Source organism: Hordeum vulgare, chromosome 1H (genome assembly GCF_904849725.1).
Source record: "Hordeum vulgare subsp. vulgare chromosome 1H, MorexV3_pseudomolecules_assembly, whole genome shotgun sequence".
NCBI lineage: Eukaryota > Viridiplantae > Streptophyta > Magnoliopsida > Poales > Poaceae > Hordeum > Hordeum vulgare.
The window spans coordinates 372,050,569-372,070,918 of NC_058518.1; positions in this window are offsets into that span (position 1 = coordinate 372,050,569).

Here is a 20,350-nt window from a genome sequence, read left to right on the forward strand (position 1 = left end):
TTTAAGATTTCTTCTTTTTCTTTGAGTCATCAGAAGTTTTATCCTTGTATTTCTTCTTCTTTGATTCTTTCATCCTGTGAGGACAGTCAGCTATGTAGTGACCAGATTTCTTACATTTGTGACAGGTTCTTTTCTTGTAGTCCTTAGATGAAGATTCTGATTTCCTCATATCTCTTCTTGAAGATTTACCAAACTGGCCACGCTTTGTAAACTTATGGAATTTCCTCACGAGCATTGCAAGCTCCTGTCCAAGTTCTTTAGGATCACCAATGCTGCAATCTGAGTCTTCTTCTTCAGATGAGGAAATTGCTTTAGCCTTTAGCGCACGAGGTCTTGAGTAGCTTGGTCCATACAGATATCTCTTTTCTTCCTGTTTGAATTCATGAGTATTGAGTCTTTCAAGTATATCAGCAGGATCAAGCATCTTATAGTCTCCTCTTTCTTGAATCATCAGAACCAGTGTATCAAATGATGGATCAAGAGATCTTAGCAGTTTCTACACAACTTCATGGTCAGTGATGTCTCGAGCTCCCAGTGCTTGCAGTTCATTTGAGATATCAGTGAGGCGATCAAAGGTATCTTGGCAGCTTTCATTGTCAAGCCTCTTGAAGCGATTGAAGAGATTGCGAAGAACATCAACACGAGAGTCACGCTGACTTGAGATTCCTTCATTGACTTTGGACAACCTATCCCAGATAAGCTTAGCTGTGCCCAAAGCACTCACTCTAACATACTGACCTTTGCTCAATGGCACAGATGATATTCTTCGCTTGTGAGTCAAGTTGCTAGAATTTCTTCACATCAGCGGCAGAGATAGTGGCAGTGATGGAGGGAATACTATGTTCCACAATGTACCAGAGATCATTGTGAATAGCCTGAAGATGCAGCCGCATCTTGGTATTCCAGTAGGGAAAGTCCTTTCCTTCGAAGGTAGCACATCCTGCAGTAACCTTGATCATACCTGCGGTCGACATAACTAAAACACCAGGTGGTTAATCCAAAATCACACAGAACAAGGGAGTACATCGCTCTGATACCAATTGAAAGTGCGTTATATCGACTAGAGGGGGTGAATAGGCGATTTTTAGAATTTCGTCGCTGAGGAAATTCCTTGTGAGCGAATTCCTCAATGATGAATTAAGTGCAGCAGAAATAGCGCAGGATCAGAAGTGCAAACACTACTACATCAGATTACTTGGTGAAGATTATAGAATCTGTTCGCACAGTACGTAGGAACAAAGAACGCAGGTGAAGATTAAATTGAGTGAAGAATTTGAGATTGAGGAAATTCAGAAAAAGTCTTGAGACAAATTCTTCAAACAGCACAGATGAAAGTTTTCAACATTCAGTTTTGTGGAAATGAAAGAGTTGAAGAAATAGAACCCGTAGCTCGATGAAGATAGTTGTTGATGACCCAGTTCCAACTGTTGTGACAGTTCTACATCTCGTTCGGAGCGTCTTGGTATTGAAACCAAAGGACACACAATCCCGGGACACACAGTCCCTACCGTATTCTCCTTGAGCTAATGACACACAGTTCTCGCCCAACACTCGTGGTAAGTCTTTAGGGCATACTTCCAAACCCTCACAAACTCGGTCACCCGGCGATCCATAATTGACTGCTGAATGCTCTAGACCCATGACGCCTAACCGTCTGGAGGATGCACTATTCTCAAATGTAAAAGGCTTCAGTTCCACACAGGAACAAATTCTTCAGTTATGCTCAATCACTTGGTTTTTGGTTTGGGGTTTGGTGTTTGGGGTATTTTCTCACTTGATGATTTTCTCTCGAAGACTCTGAGGAATTTGGGGTTCTCTAAATGACAAGTGTCAGTTTCTCTCGGAGCAGCCAACCAGCTAGTGGTTGTGGGGGGGGTATTTATAGCGTGGGAGCATCCCCACATGATTTGACACAAATGCCCTTAAATAATGTGACCGTTGGGTGGATAAGATCAGTGAGGTGGCGCGTGTCGCGACAACGGTCGGAGCTTTCAACTGTGAAAGTCCTCATGTCTCTCATATTCCTCACTTTGAGGCATTGGTAGGTTTAGGCTTGGGTTGAGCATCATGCGTAGTATTACTTCGACACCCTTTAACAGTACGGTGTTCCTATGACTCAAGAGTAAAGAAAATGAAATAGAAAGAGTAAATCTTCATGCTTCAAAGTCTTCAGGCAGTTTTCTTCAGGACACACCGAATTCCTCATCTTCAATATCTTCATGAGGAATATCAGTTTCATCGCAATTTTTTCACGATCAAAGTCTTCAAGGAAAGACCAAAGTCTTCAGCCGAAAACATACATTTTTAGGGGTCGATATTCATCGTATAAATCAAACTCCTCAGTGACTTATAGAGCATGTGTACACTTACAAACACATTAGTCTCTTAACCTATAAGTCTTGAAACCACCAAAATCACCAAGGGCACTAGATGCACTTACAGTAACCACTGTGAAAGGGCACGATATGGAACAGACGTTCTTCGGGTCGGTAGTCCTCGGGCTCGCCGAATACCACATCGAGTGTTTCTCATCCGGCATAGCGTGCTTCTTTCACGGGGACGATGCCTCGGAAGGTGGTATTGCTACATTCGATTCGAGATCTATCAAACTTCATTTCTTCCAGTGTGTCCTCGTAAATGAGGTTTAACCCACTATCACCATCTATTAGCACATTATTCAGTCGAAAGCCATCGACTATGGGGTTTGGGACTAGGGTGGTCGGTGCTCGGCCCATACTGGTGATCGGCCAATCGTCATTGTTAAAAGTAATTGGTATGTCCGGACATGGACTTGCCGTCGCGACGTGGTGAATTTGCTTGAACTCTCAAAGATCTCTCTTTCTTTTATTTTTTTTGAGGAAAATGATTTGTAGATCGTTAGGATCTCCCTGTTGCTTACCAACGGCGGTCCTGACCTGTCCTCCACAAGTGGAGCCTTTAAGATGACCTCTCCACTTTTTTCGACTTGCGTGACGACCCAACATGCTCGAAGGCTATGGGTGGAGCTTGTTGGGGCCCGTTGCATGGGAAACAAAAAAATTCCTACGCACACGAAGACCTATCATGGTGATGTCCATCTACGAGAGGAGATTAGATCTATGTACCCTTGTAGATCCCTAAGTGGGAAGCGTTAATAAACGCGGTTCATGTAGTGGTACAGCTTCATGATTCAAATCACCGTCATCCCACGATCCGTTCCGATCTAGCACTGAACGGACGACACCTCCGCGTTCAGCGCACGTACAGCTCGATGACGATCTCAACCTTCTTGATCCAGCAAGCAAGATAGAGAAGTAGATGAGTTCTCCGGCAGTGTGACAACGCTCTAGTGGTGGTGATGATCTACTCCTACAGGGCTCCGCCCGAGCTCTACAGAAATCTGATCTAGAGGCAAAACTATGTGGAATAGGTTTGAGTTGCACGTGGCAAAAAGTTGTGTCTCAAAAACCCTAAAACCACCAGTATATATAGGATGACGGGAGGGGCTAGCCTTGGGGCTCAAGGGCCCCAAGGGTGCGCCGGCTACAGTGGAGAGGAGGACTCCTTATCCAATTCGGTTTGGGAAGGAGGAGTCCTCCTCTCCCTTCCCACCTCCCTCTTTCCTTTTTTTCATTCCTTTTGGTTTTTTCACTTGTGGCGCCATAGCCCTCTTGGGCTGGCTACACCAGCCCACTAAGGGCTGGTGCGCCACCCTAGGGTTACTGGGCTCACTCCTGGGTGGGTGGGCCCCTCCCGGTGAATACCCAAAACCCATTCGTCACTCCCGGTAAACTGTCGGAAATGCCCGAAACCTTCCGGTGACCAAATGAAACCATCCTATATATAAATATTCGTTTCCGGACCATTCCGGAAACCCTGGTGACGTCCTTGATCTCATACGGGACTCCGAACAACCTTCGGTAACCACACATATAACTCAACTATACTAAAACATCATCGAACCTTAAGTGTGCAGACCGTGCGGGTTCGGAAACTATGTAGACATGACCCGAGACACTCCTCGGTCAACATCCAATAGTGGGACCTGTATCCCATATTGGATCCTACATATTCTCCGAAGATCTTATTGGTTGAACATCAGTGCCAAGGATTCATATAATCCCGTATGTCATTCCCTTTGTCCTTCCGTATGTTACTTGCCCGAGATTCGATCGTCGGTATCCGTATACCTATTTCAATCTCGTTACCGGCAAGTCTCTTTTCTAGTTATGTAATACAAGATCATGTGACTTACACTTAGTCACATTGCTTGCAAGGCTTGTGTGTGATGTTGTATTACCGAGTGGGCCTCGAGATACCCCTCATCACACGGAGTGACAAATCCCAGTCTTAATCATACTAACTCAACGGACACCTTCGGAGATACCTGTAGAGCACCTTTATAGTCACCCAGTCATGTTGCGACGTTTGATACACACAAGGTATTCCTCCGGTGCCGGTGAGTTATATGATCTCATGGTCATAGGAATAAATCCTTCACACATAGAAAACAATAGCAACAAAATGACACGATCACATGTTACGTTCATAATTGCATATAGTCAGAAAACCTTGACTATCGTTGATCAACTGGCTAGCCAACTAGACGCTTGCTAGGGACATTGTTTCGTCTATGTATCCACACATGTATCTATGTTTTCATTCAATACAATTATAGCATGGATAATAAACGATTATCTTGAAACAGGAAATATAATAATAACTATTTTATCATTGCCTCTAGGGCATATTTCCAACAGTCTCCCACTTGCACTGGAGTCAATAATCTAGTCCTCACATCGCCATGCGATTTACATTGTAATAAATCTAACACCCATACAGTTTTGGTGTTGATCATATTTTGCCCGTGGAAGAGGTTTAGTCAGTGGATCTACTACATTCAGATCCGTGTGCACTTTGCAAATATTTACGTCCTCTCCTTCGACGTAGTCACGGATGAGGTTGAAGCATCGTTTGATGTGCCTAGTCTTCTTGTGAAACCTTGGTTCCTTTGCTAAAGCAATGGCACGAGTGTTGTCACAGAACAGAGTTATTGGATTTAGTGCGCTCGGCACAACTCCAAGATCCATCATGAAATGCTTCATCCAGACACCCTCATTTGCTGCCTCCAAAGCAGCCATGTACTACGCTTCACATGTAGAATCTGCTACGATGCTTTGCTTGGAACTACACCAGCTTACCGCACCCCCATTAAGAATAAATACGTATCTGGTTTGAGACTTAGAGTCATCTGGATCAGCGTCAAAGCTTGCATCGACGTAACCCTTTACGACGAGCTCTCTGTCACCTCCATAAACGAGAAACATTTCCTTAGTCCTTTTCAGGTACTTCAGAATATTCGTGACTGCCGTCCAGTGATCCACTCCTGGATTACTTTGAAACCTGCCTGCCATACTTATGGCCAAGCTGACGTCCGGTCTAGTGCACATCATTGCATACATGATAGAACCTATGGCTGAAGCATAGGGGATGGAACTCATTTGTTCTCTATCTTCCGGAGCTGCTGGGCACTAAGTCTTACTCAATTTTATACCTTGTAACAATGGCAAGAACCCCTTCTTGGACTGTTCCATTTTGAATTTCTTCAAAACTTTATCAAGGTATGTGCTTTGTGAAAGTCCTATCAGGCGTCTCGATCTATCCCTATAGATCTTAATGCCTAGAATGTAAGCAGCTTCTCCTAGGTCCTTCATAGAGAAACTTTTATTCAAGTAATCCTTTTACGCTCTTCAAAAACTCCACGTTGTTTCCAATCAGCAATATGTCATCCACATAGAATATTAGAAACGCCACAGAGCTCCCACTCACTTTCTTGTAAATACAAGATTCTCCAACCACTTGTATAAACCCAAATTCTTTGATCACCTCATAAATGGATCGCTGGGGCTTGCATAATTTGTTAGCATTCTTTGGATCGACAAAACCTTTGGGTTGCATCATCTACAACTCTTCCTTAAGAAAACCGTTAAGGAACGCCGTTTTGACATCCATCTGCCATATTTCATAATCGAAAAATGCAGCTATTGCTAACATGATTCGAACAAACTTAAGCATCGCTACCGGTGAGAATGTCTCATCGTAGTCAACTCCTTGAACTTGTGAAAAACCGTTTGCCACAAGTCAAGCTTTATAAATGGTCACATTACCGTCTGCGTCGGTCTTCTTCTTAAAGATCCATTTGTTCTCAATAGCCTTGCGGCCTTCAGGTAATACTTCCAAAGTCCACACTTTGTTTTCGTACATAAATCCTATCTCGGACTTCATGGCCTCCAGCGATTTGTTGGAATCTCGGCCCACCATTGCTTCTTCATAATTCACAGGTTCATTGCTGTCCAACAACATGATTGATAAGACAGGATTACCGTACCACTCAGGAGTAGTACGTGATCTTGTCGACCTGCGAGGTCCGATAGGAACTTGATCCGAAGTTTCATGATCATCATCATTAACTTCCTCCTCAACCGACGTTGCTTCTACATGGGTTTCCCCTTTCCCTGCGCCACCATCTAGAGGGATTAGAGGTTCGACAACCTCATCAAGTTCTATCTTCCTCCCACTCAATTCTTTCGAGAGAAACTCCTTCTCAAGAAAAGCTCCGTTCTTAGCAACAAACACGTTGCCCTCGGATTTGAGATAGAAGGTGTACCCAACTGTCTCCTTTGGGTAACCTATGAAGACGCACTTTTCCGCTTTGGGTAACAGCTTTTCAGGCTGAAGCTTTTTGACATAAGCATCATATCCCCAAACTTTAAGAAATGACAACTTTGGTCTTTTGCCATACCACAACTCGTAATGTGTCGTCTCAACGGATTTCGATGGTGCCCTATTTAAAGTGAATGCAGTTCTCTCTAATGCATAACCCCAAAACGATAACGGCAAATCGGTAAGAGACATCATAGATCGCACCATCTCTAACAAAGTACGATTACGACGTTCGGACACACCATTACGCTGTGGTGTTCCAGGCGGTGTCAACTGTGAAACAATTCCACATTGTCTTAAGTGAGCACCAAACACGAAACTCAGATATTCATCCCCACGATCAGAACATAGGAACTTGATCTTCTTGTTACGATGATTTTCCACTTCACTCTAAAATTGCTTGAACTTCTCAAACGTTTCAGTCTTGTGCTTCATCAAGTAGATATATCCATACCTACTCAAATCATCAGTGAAGGTGAGAAAATAACGATATGCGCCGCGCGCCTCCACACTCATCGGACCGCACACATCGGTATGTATGATTTCCAACAATTCACTTGCACGCTCCATTGTTCCGGAGAACGGAGTCTTAGTCATCTTGCCCATGAGGCATGGTTCGCACGTGTCAAGTGATTCAAAATCAAGTGACTCCAAAAGCCCATCGGAATGGAGTTTCTTCATGCACTTTACACCAATATGACCTAAGCGGCAGTGCCACAAAAACATGGCGCTATCATTGTTAACTCTATATATTTTGGTCTCAATGTTATGTATATGTGTATCATCGCTATCAAGATTCAATATGAACAATCCTCTCACATTCGGTGCATGACCATAAAATATATTACTCACAGAAATAGAACAACCATTATTCTTTGACTTAAATGAGTAACCCACTCGCAGTAAACAAGATCCAGATATAATGTTCATGCTTAACGCAGGAACTAAATAACAATTATTTAAGTTCATAACTAATCATGATGGTAACTGAAGTGAGACTGTGCCCACTGCGATTGCATCAACCTTGGAACCATTTCCCACGCGCATCGTCACTTCATCCTTCGCCAGCCTTCGTTTATTCCGCAGTTCGTGCTTCGAGTTGCAAATATGAGCAACAGAACCGGTATCGAATACCCAGGCACTACTACGAGAGTTGTTTAAGTACACATCAATAACATGTATATCAAATATACCTGATTTTTCCTTGGCCGCCTTCTTATCAGCCAAATACTTGGGGCAGTTGCACTTCAAGTAACCCAGTCCCTTGCAATAATAACACTCTGTTTCAGGCTTAGGTCCAGCCTTGAGTTTCTTCGTCGGATTGGCAACTGGCTTGCCGCCCTTCTTGGAGTTACCCTTCTTGCCTTTGTCGTTTCTCTTGAAACCAATGGTCTTATTGACCATCAACACTTGATGCTCTTTCCGGAGTTCTAACTCTGTGACTTTCAGCATCGCGAATAACTCGTCGGGTGACTTGTTCACCCCTTGCATGTTATAGTTCAACACAAAGCTCTTATAGCTAGGTGGCATTGATTGAAGAATTCTGTCAGTGATAGCCTCTTGCGGGAGTTCAATCCCTAGCTCAGCTAGACGGTTTGAGTACCCAGACATTTTGAGCACATGTTCACTGACAGACGAATTGTCCTCCATCTTGCAAGCATAGAATTTATCGGAGGTCTCATACCTCTCTATCCGGGCATTCTTCTACAAGATAAACTTCAACACCTGGAACATCTCATATGCTCCATGACGCTCAAAGCGATGTTGAAGTCCCGGCTCTAAGCCATACAAGACTGCACATTGAACTGCTGAGTAGTCCTCCTTACGTGTTAACCAAGCGTTCAAAACATCTTGGCTCGACGTAGCGGGTAGTTCATCTCTGTAACGACTAAGACGCGGCCCTTTCCTATTTTGGATGCGAGGCCTCAAAAGGGAAAGGGGCGCATCTAAACGTTTCACAAGCGAGATAATCATAACATTACATAACTGAAAGAGTGACAAGTAGGGCATACACTGGCCATCTGAAAAGAGTATAGCATAAATCTTACAAACACACATATCCAGATCATAGTTTAGTCCCGCTACGGACAACATGAAACAAGTAAAACTATGAAATCCCGCATGCTGGCCCCACGATCACGACCACGGCCTCAGTCCTCCGGGTAGTTCACGTACAGTCTGCCAGAGTCCTCATCGAACTCCCACTTCAGCTGGCTATCATCAGGATCTCCTGCGTCAGGCATACCTCTACCTGTTGGGGTTTGTAGTAATCTGTGAGCCATGGGGACTCAGCAATCGAATGCCCTTGGTATCAATTCTAGCCAAGTTATTGGGTGAGGAAGGTTAAGTGTTTGAGTTTGCAGCAACCTAAGCATATATGGTGGTTACCTTACGATGAACATAGTAAACATATGGTGGTCTACGCAAGCGATGGAAGACTAGATTGACCACTAAGTGATCCTGAACACCTACTTACGTTAGACATAATCCCACCGTGTTCTCGATCAGAGAGCGATCTCCGAAAGAGACAGTCACGGTTACGCACACAGTTGGCAGTTTTATTAGAGTTACTTCAAGTTGTCTAGAACTGGATGTTAATAAAGTTTCCATGTTTGCCACATAACCGCAGGCACGGATTTCCGAAAGATTAAAATCTGTAGGGGTGCTCCAACTAGTCCATCACAAACTGCCACAGGACGCAAAGTAATCCTCTATCACGAAACTCGTGATCTCGTCGGATTCCTTAGTGGAAAACCTCAGCTTTGAGGAGATCCAAAGTGTCACCGGAATCCCAATGCAAAAGATATATCACTAAGGCAAGACAAATCTAGAGTACCTCCCATCGTGTCAACGACCCCGGTAAGAGTCGCGTATCTCAGTCTCAGGACACGATGGATGAGCGATGGTTACCACGCCCACCGAGTTACCCTAGGGAGCATTAATAAGCTGCTCTGGGTTGGACCAACACTCATGAGGAGCACTGGCCCGAGTGGTTGATTAAATCCTCGGGGTAGCTATTCCCTATGCAAATTATTATTAGGTTATTAGCAGATTAAAACCAATGGTGGGTCCTGCCAGACAAGCCTTATCACTACACGATTTATCAAGGGGGTCCCCATAACAACCCCGAACATGTTAGGAGCGATCAGTTATGGAATCAAACACCGGTAACCGAAACTAAGGCGGCAACAACGGAACAAATCACCCGGCAAAAGGCTAGGCCTTCCATTATTTACCAAGTATATAGGTGCATTAATTAAATAACATTAAATATAATGATATCAAAATGCCCATGTTATCACATGGACCAACTGGCACCTGCAACTAGCAAAGCTAACCATTAGGGGTTGAGCAAGCCTACTTAGCCAGACAATATTTGCTAGGACAGGGAAGTGTTTGGGGTTCATAGCAAAGACAGATGGCATTTATATCAAGTGGTAGGCAGCGAGCATGTAATGAAGTAAACGTGATTCTAAGCATAACAAAGCTAGAAACGGTGTCAAGATCACGATCATCTTGCCTGTGATGTCTTCTGCTTGGAACTGCTCTTGTTCTTCCTGCACGTACTCTCCAGAATCCACATACTCGCTCTCTGTTCCTGACGCTACCAAATATAAGATAACAGCCAATGAACACCAGCAAAACATAATGCAACAATCAATATGATGCATGTGTGAAGAAGGAAGCATGCATCACTATTCTAGTCACTTTCATATGCATTAGTTGAGTTAATTGAATTCTGGACAAAACCTCATGTTAAGTTATCTTGACATGCATGAATATGGCATGAACATGTGCATCACGAGAAAACGATGCAAAAACATATAAAGAACGTAATGAACGGAGTCACGGATCAACCGGAAACTACAAAACAAGTTTCAAAGACCTACAGGTACAAAACAGACACAAACACAAGCCAATGGCACTCACTGGTGTAACCAGGTTTCCACATGCTCAAGCAACAACATACAAGTGGAATGGTTCTTGGGATCACACCACACCAACAACCTATACCCACACAAGCTCTAAAACCACCTAAGCATACAATTTGTTTTCAACAGCAAATGGAGTTTGTCTACAAGATCTACAATAGCTACAACCATCTAAATAATTCAAACAAGACATGAGACTAAAGCCATACAAAAGCTCTACAACCCTGGACAAAAACCTAATGCAAAGGAACCATCCATGAGCAGAACTATAGACACTAACTTGGACAAAATATCACAGTTTGGGACTTAGTGAAAATCATAGATTTTCACCAGCTGCTTATGCTCTGAAGCATTTTGGCAGCCTCCAAAGTGATATCTACAGGAGGGGTATAAGCATGAAATTTAACAGGGAGCTAAACAAACATAAAATATCACAAAAATTAGTTTGTTGCATGGGCTAATTCCCAACACAGGAGCTAATTCACACAAGACAACAGAGGAAGAAAATAACTCCCACACTTAGTGAAATTCTGAGGGTTTCACAAATCTGACAGATTCAGCCAAGTGTCCACTATGACAGGGCACAATAGGTGCATACAAAAACCTAAGAACAAAATGAAAGTCCCATGCTGTAGAGGGGTTCACCCACTACCATTCCATCAAGGAATCATCCACAAAGGACGAAAGCACCACCTAATGTAAAGCTCTAAACATGGCATCACATCAGAAAATAACAGTTTTATGAAGTTGCTCTAAAGTGAAATCTGACTGCGCCAATGGATTCCTGGGATGATTCTACCCCAAAACCATATATCATACATAGGTACTTGCATGTAACAACAATGCACAAGGCTAGCTCGAAAATATCACCAAGAATCCTATAAGCTACAAGTGTCTTATAATCACATGTAGAAGCTAACATATTTGGTATCATCTACACATGCACACTCACTATGACAGGTTCAACCTATCTAGGCAAAGCATAGAACCATCAACAAGGATACACTAACATGGAGAAATGTGTTCATCCACACACACATACACATGCACATGTATATGTGGACTCACACCACATACACCTTCACCTACACATGCACACACACAAGGAATTACTCACCCACATGCACACATAGAAGAATCACACCCCACACCACGTGTATATATGCAAACATACGATATTAGGCCCTCTTGCACAAGTGTATGTGCACACTCATGCACACACACACACTCTACACCCTATCTACACACACATACACTACAACCCTAGTGCAACATGAGTGAAAGAAAAGAAAACATCAAGCAAAAAACCCTGGCAAAAAATTAACAACACAAAATAATAGCAAAAAGAAAAAAATAAAATCAAAATAAAAAGGGGGGAGGATGTGGGATCGAACCCACAACCCCCTGGTGCAACCACCAGACCAACACCACTGAGCTAGGACATCGAGGCTTAACAGAGAGGGGGCTACAGGTAAGGTGAGCCACCTCTCTGGCGCTGCACATGAACCAGACGAATAAAAGAAAAAGGCGCCCGGGGGAATCGAACCCGCGACGCTGGCGAAGGCACATGGCTCGGTTGCCACTGCGCCAGGCTATCGGATCTTAACAAAGAGGGCGAGTGTTGCTCTTCTGAGTGGCCCCCTGTGCTCTACCTGCACCTACACGGCCGGAACAGAGGAACCTCTTCGGCGTATCTCCGGTGACCTAGTCGTCGCGGCGACACTTGGCGCTAGTCGCGGGGTTCCAGGGGAACCCAATTCCCGGCTTAGCACGGCGGGAGGGAGCCCGCAACGGTGGGTGGCCAGCGCGGCACTTCTTCTAACACGGCAGAGACAGCAAGGCGGCGAGCATGTAACGACGCTCTAGGGGAGAAGGAAGGGGGAAAGAGACGGCGTGCTCACCCTGGGCTCACACATAGTCGTCGCAGGGGGAAGAAGGGACGCGGAAGAAGTCGGAGCCGAAGCGGATCGACCAGGGCGGAGCAGCACGACGGCGACGTAGACAAGGAAGTGGTCGTCGTTGCGGTGGACCTCTAGGACTCCTAGCATCGCGAACGGAACACAGGGAGTCTTCCCGAGCCCCTGGACATGCTTGCCGACGCCGGAGACGATGGCAACGCGGAGGGAGACGGCGGCGATCTACTCTCTCTCTCTCTCTCTCTCTCTCTCGGGACTGCTCTTTGTAACCTACAGAGACTTACCTGGGAGGGAGATAGATGGAGGAGGAGGAGGAGGAAGAGAGTGGCGGCGCGATGGGGAATAGGGGGAAACCCTATCGGGCACGCACGCCAAGGCTTTAATAGGGGAAGAAAAGGACGGATGGCGGTGTTGCACGACCTCCCTCTCTCTATGAACTCTGACGGAAAGCAACGCGAGAGAGACGGCGTCGGAAGGAGGAAGAAGGAAAGGGGAAAGGGCCGCGCGAGAGAGAAAAGAGAGATGGGCCTAGGTGGAGAGGAGAGAGTCGGCCCACCTGGGCTTCCCTGGCGCCCGACTACAACAAGGAAAAGAAAAGGTTTTCCCTTTTATTTAAAAACAACAACAACCAAAATACCTCACAGCAACACAGGGATTTGAAAAATAAAATAAAAACAAATAGGGCATGAGGGAATTATGCCCTATTTAATAAAAATATAAACCAGATTTTTAGACAAAATAAATTACAACCAAAACAGGAATTTATATGTTGTTTATTTTTTTAAAACTCCCATTAACCAAAGCCCAAACCCACATTGAGAGTTACCCCCTCAACCACAATTAAATCCTCTAAATAAATAACATTTTTAAATCAGGTACAAGCAAAGTTAATACACAAGCTAAATAAACAATGGGGGAAGGGTTTTAGCATTGTTTTGAAAAGCATTGGTTTGAAAATACCACAACATCCCACACCATATTCACACTAGCACTCCCATGGTGGATCAACCATTAGCAACACAAGAAAGGAATGCCAAGAATGCAAGTGGATGTCATGATGCAAAATGATGACATGAAATGAAGCCACATGAAATGATAAATGTATATAACATCCAAACATGATCAACCATGCCTACATCAAATAGGGAAGGAGTACAAATAAGGAAATGAATACATGTGGGCTGTTACAATCTCCTAGCGCACCACTAAGGACATAATCCTTCTTCCCAGCTTGCAGGAGCAGCTTTAGATTACGAGCCCAGTCTACAAAGTTGCTTGCATCATCTTTCAACTTAGCTTTCTCTAGGAACGTATTAAATTTCAGGGTTGCTACTAAGTGAACCATTGATCTACAACACAAATATTGCAAAGTGGACTTAGACTATGTTTAAGATAATTAGAGTTTAACTAATCAAATTACTGATAAACTCCCACTCAAAAAGTACATCTCTCTAGTCATTTGAGTGGTACATGATCCAAATTCACTAACTCAAGTCCGACCATCACGTGAGTTGAGAATAGTTTCAGTGGTAAGCATCCCTATGTTGATCATATCAACTATATGATTCATGCTCGACCTTTCGGTCTCATGTGTTCCGAGGCCATGTCTGCACATGCTAGGCTCGTCAAGTTTAACCCGAGTGTTTCGTGCGTGCAACCGTTTTGCACCCGTTGTATGTAAACGTTGAGTCTATCACACCCGATCATCACGTGGTGTCTTGAAACAACGAATTGTCGCAACGGTGCACAGTCGGGGAGAACATAATTTCATCTTGAAATTTAAGTGAGAGATCACCTTATAATGCTACCGTCGTTCTAAGTAAAATAAGGTGCATAAAAGGATTAACATCACATGAAATTCATAAGTGACATGATCTGGCCATCATCTTGTGCTTCTTGATCTCCATCACCTAAGCACCGGCATGATCTACTTGTCACCGGCGCCACACCATGATCTCCATCATTGTGCCGCCATCGAGGTTGTCGTGCTATCTATGCTATTACTACTAAAGCTACGACCTAGCAATATAGTAAACGCATCTACAAACACAAATGTTAGTTTAAATACAACCCTATGGCTCCTGCCAGTTGTCGTGGCATCAACGTGCAAGTCGTTATTAACTATTACAACATAATCATTTCGTACATCCAATATATCACATCACGTCATTGGCCATATCATATCACAAGCATACCCTGCAAAAACAAGTTAGACGTCCTCTAATTTGTTGTTGCATGTTTTACGTGGCTGCTATGGGTATCTAGTATGACCGCATCTTACTTACGCAAAAAACCACAAGAGATATGTGCAAATTGATATTTAACCTCTCTCCAAGGACCGCCTCGGTCAAAACCAATTCAACTAAAGTTGAAGAAACCGACACCCGCCAGTCATCTTTATGCAACGAGTTGCATGTCGGTCGATGAAACCAGTCTCTCGTAAGCGTACGAGTACTGTCGGTCTAGGCCGCTTCAATCCAACAATACCGTCGAATCGAGAAAACACTAAGGAGGGCAGCAAATTAAACATCAACATCCACAAAACCTTTTGTGTTCTACTCGAGATAACTTCAACTCATGAACCTAGGTCATGATGCCACTGTTGGGGAACGTTTCATGGGAAACAAAAAATTTCCTACGCACACAAATACCTATCATGGTGATGTCCATCTATGAGAGGAGATTAGATCTACGTACCCTTGTAGATCGCTAAGCGGGAAGCATTAAGAAATGCGGTTGATGTAGTGGTACAACTTCGTGATTCAAATCACTGTCGTCCCACGATCCGTTCCGATCTAGCGCCGAACGGACGGCACCTCCGCGTTCGGCACACGTACAACTCGATGATGATCTCGGCCTTCTTGATCCAGCAAGCAAGACGAAGAAGTAGATGAGTTCTCCGGCAGCGTGACAGCGCTCCGGTGGTGGTGATGATCTACTCCTGCAGGGCTCCGCCCGAGCTCCGCAGAAATCCGATCTAGAGGCAAAACTATGTGGAATAGGTTTGAGTTGCACGTGGAAAAAAGTTGTGTCTCAAAAACACTAAAACCACCAGTATATAGAGGAGGAGGGGAGGGGCTAGCCTTGGGGCTCAAGGTCCCCAAGGGTGTGTCGGCCGAAGTGCAGAGGAAGACTCCTCCAATTCGGTTTGGGAAGGAGGAGCCCTCCTCTCCCTTCCCACGTCCCTCTTTCCTTTTGGTTTTTTCACTTGTGGCGCCATAGCCCACTTGGGCTGGCTCCACCAGCCCACTAAGGCTGGTGCGCCACCCTAGGGTTATTGGGCTCACTCCCGAGTGGGTGGGCCCCTCCCTGTGAATACCCGGAACTCATTCGTCACTCCCGGTACACTGTCAGAAGTGCCCGAAAGCTTCCGGTGACCAAATGAAACCATCCTATATATCAATCTTCGTTTCCGGACCATTTCGAAAACCCACGTGACGTCCGCGATCTCATCTGGGACTCCGAACAACATTCGGTAACCACACATATAACTCAACTATACTAAAACATCATGGAACCTTAAGTGTGCAGACCCTGCGGGTTCGAGAACTATGTAGACATGGCTCGAGACACTCCTCGGTCAATATCCAATAGCGGGACCTGGATGCCCATATTGGATCCTACATATTCTCCGAAGATATTATCGGTTGAACCTCAGTGCCAAGGATTCATATAATCTCGTATGTCATTCCCTTTGTCCTTCGGTATGTTACTTGCCCGAGATTCGATCGTCGGTGTCCGTATACCTATTTCAATCTCGTTACCAGCAAGTCTCTTTTGTCATTCTTTAATACAAGATCCCGTGACTTACACTTACTCACAATGCTTGCAAGGCTTGTGTGTGATGTTGTATTACCGAGTGGGTTCTGAGATACCTCTGTTGGAAATATGCCTTAGAGGCAATAATAAAATGGTTATTATCATATTTCTTTGTTCATGATAATCGTCTATTATTCATGCTATAATTGTATTAACACGAAACAGTAATGCATGTGTGAATAAATAGATCACAATGTGTCCCTAGAAAGCCTCTAGTTGGCTAGCTCGTTGATCAATAGCTGATCATGGTTTCCTGATTATGGACATTAGATGTCATTGATAACGGGATCACATCATTGGAAGAATGATGTGATCGACAAGACCCATTCCTAAGCATAGCACTAGATCGTATTGTTCGTATGCTAAAGCTTTTCTAATGTCAAGTGTCTTTTCCTTCGACCGTGAGATTGTGCAACTCCCGGATACCGTAGGAGTGCTTTGGGTGTATCAAACTTCACAACGTAACTGGGTGACTATAAAGGTGCACTACGGGTACCTCCGAAAGTGTCTGTTGGGTTGGTACGAATCGAGATCGGGATTTGTCACTCCGTGTGACGGAGAGGTATCTCTGGGCCCACTCAGTAGAACATCATCATGAGCTCAATGTGACTAAGGAGTTAGTCACAGGATGACGTGCTACGGAACGAGTAAAGAGACTTATCGGTAACGAGATTGAACAAGGTATAGGTATACCGACGATCCAATCTCGGGAAGTTCTATACCGACAGACAAATGGAATTGTATACGGGGTTGATTGAATCCTTGACTTCGTGGTTCATCCGATGAGATCATCGTGGAACATGTGGGAGCCACCATGGGTATCCAGATCCCACTGATGGTTATTGGCCGGAGAGTGTCGCGGTCATGTCTGCATGATTCCCGAACCCGTAGGGTCTACACACTTAAGGTTCGATGATGCTAGGGTTATAGGGAATTGTTATACGAGGTTACCGAAGGATGTTCCGAGTCCCGGATGAGATCCCGGACGTCACGAGGAGCTCCATAATGGTCCGGAGTTAAAGATTGATATATAGGATGGATGGTTTTGGACGCGAGAAATGTTTCGGGCACCACCGTCAAAGTGCCGAGACCGTCGGAAGGGTTTCAGAGGCCCACCGGGAGGGGCCACAAGCCCCGGAAGGATACATGGGCCAAGTGCGGGAGGGAACCAGCCCCTAGGTGGGCTGGTGCGCCCCCCACACTCAGCTCAGGCGCACCAGAGAGTGAGGGAGGGGAAACCCTAGGCGCTGGTGCGCCTAAGGCCCACATAGGGGTGTGCCACCCCTCTCCTCCCTGCCCCCCCCCTTCTCCCATCTAGGGTTGCCGCCCCCCTCAAGGGGGAAACCCTAAAGGGGGCGCCACCCCTCCCTTCCCCCTATATATAGTGGGGTTTTTGGCCTTTGGAGATACGGTTTTCCATCCCTCTCTCGGTGCAGCCCTGCTCTTCTTCTTCCTCCTCTCCCATGATGCTTGGCGAAGCCCTGCCGGGAGACCTCGTCTCTCCATCGACACCACGCCGTCGTGCTACCGGAGATCTTCCCCAACCTCTCCTCCTCCTTGCTGGATCAAGGTGCGGGAGACGTCACCGGGCTGCACGTGTGTTGAACGCGGAGGTGCCGTGGTTGGGCACTAGATCGGAATCACACCGCGATCTGAATCGCCGCGAGTACGACCCCATCAACCGCGTTCTAGCAACGCTTCCGCTTAGCGATATTCAAAGGTATGAAGATGCACTCACCCCTCTCTCATTGTTGGTCTCTCCATAGGACGATCTCAATATGGCGTAGGAATTTTTTTTAATTTATGCTACGTTACCCAACAGTGGCATCCGAGCCAGGTTTTCTATGCGTAGATTCTATGCACGAGTAGAACACAAAAGGTTGTGGGCGCTGATTTGTCAATTTATTGCCGCTACTAGTATTATTCTTTTCCGCCGGTATTGTGGGATGAAGCGGCTGGACCGACATTACACGTACGCTTACGTGAGACAGGTTCCACCGGCAGACATGCACACCGTGCATAAAGGTGGCTAGTTGGTGTCTGTCTCTCCCACTCTAGTTGGATTGGATTTGATGAAAAGGGTCCTTATGAAGGGTAAATAACTTTGGCATATCATCGGTGTGGCTGTCACGTAGGTAAGAAGGCGTTCTTGCTAGAAACCCAAATCAGCCATGTAAAACTTGCAACAACAATTAGAGGACGTCTAACTTGTTTTTGCATGGTTTGACATGTGATGTGATATGGCCAAAGTTGTGATGTTACATGTGTGATGTATGAGATGATCATGTTATTGTAATAGGATTCACGACTTGCATGTCGATGAGTATGACAACCGGCAGGAGCCATAGGAGTTGTCTTAATTTATTGTATGAGATGCAACGCCATGTATTTACTACTTTCACTTCATCGCCAACGGTTAGCTATAGTAGTAGTGGTAGTAGTAGTTGGCGTGACGACTTCACGGAGACACGATGATGGAGATCATGGTGTCACGCCGGTGACAATGATGATCATGCGATGCCCGAAGATGGAGATCGAAAGAGCAAAGATGATAATGGCCATATCATGTCACTATATGATTGCATGTGATGTTTATCATGTTTTTCATCTTATTGCTTAGAACGACGGTAGCATAATAATATGATCCCTCTTTAAAACTTCGAGAACGTATTCCCCTAAGTGTGCACTGTTGCGAAGGATCATTGTCTCGAACCACCACGTGATGATCGGGTGTGATAGATTCTAACGTTCGCATACAACGGGTGTAAGCCAGATTTACACACGCGAAACACTTAGGTTGACTCGACGAGCTTAGCATGTACAAACATGACCTTGAATACAAGAGACCGAAAGGTCGAACATGAGCCGTATGGTTGAATACGATCAGCATGAAGTTGCTCACCATGACGACTAGTCCGTCTCACGTGATGATCGGCCACGGGTTAGTCAACATGGATCATGTATCACTTAGATGACTAGAGGGATGTCGATTTAAGTGGGAGTTCATACTTAATTTGATTAAATGAACTTAATTGTCATGAACTTAATCTAAAGGTTGTCTTTATAAATATTGTAGATGGCCAACGTCAACCTCAATTTCAACGCATTCCTAGAGGAAAACAAGCTGAAAGATGATGGTAGCAACTATGCGGACTGGGTCCGCAACTTGAAGCTCATCCTCGAAGCAGCTAAAAAGGCTTATGTCCTTGATGCGCCGCTAGGTGACCCCCTGCTCCCGAAGCAGCCCAGGACATTCTGAACGTCTGGCAAACGCGGAGTGATGACTACTCTCTGGTTAGGTGTGGCATGTTATATAGTTTGGAAACGGAGCTGCAAAGGCGTTTTGAGCAACACAGTGCATATGAGATGTTCCAAGAGCTGAAACTAGTTTTTCAAGCTCATGCCCGTGTCGAGATATATGAAGTCTCCAACAAGTTCTTTAGCTGTAAGATGGAGGAGAACAGTTCTGTCAGTGAGCATATACTCAAAATGTCTGGGTTACACGGTCGTTTGACTTCACTTGGAGTCGAACTTCCGGATGACGCTATAATTGAAAGAATCCTCCAGTCTCTCCCACCAAGCTACAAAGGTTTTGTGCTGAACTACAACATGCAAAGGATGGAGAAGACCATTCCCAGGTTGTACTCGATGTTGAAGTCTGCAGAAGTAGAAATCAAGAGAGAGCATCAAGTGTTAATGGTCAATAAGACCACCAGTTTTAAGAAGGGCAAGGGTAAGAAGAACTTCAAGAAAGACGGCAAAGCCGTTGCCGCACCCGGTAAGCCAGATACCAGGAAGAAGAAAAAGAATGGACCCAAGCCTAAGACTGAGTGCTTCTATTGCAAGGGAAAAGGTCACTGGAAACGGAACTGCCCCAAGTACTTAGAGGACAAGAAGGCCGGCAATGTTAAAGGTATATATGATATACATGTTATTGATGTGTACCTTACCAGCGCTCGTAGTAGCTCCTGGTTATTTGAT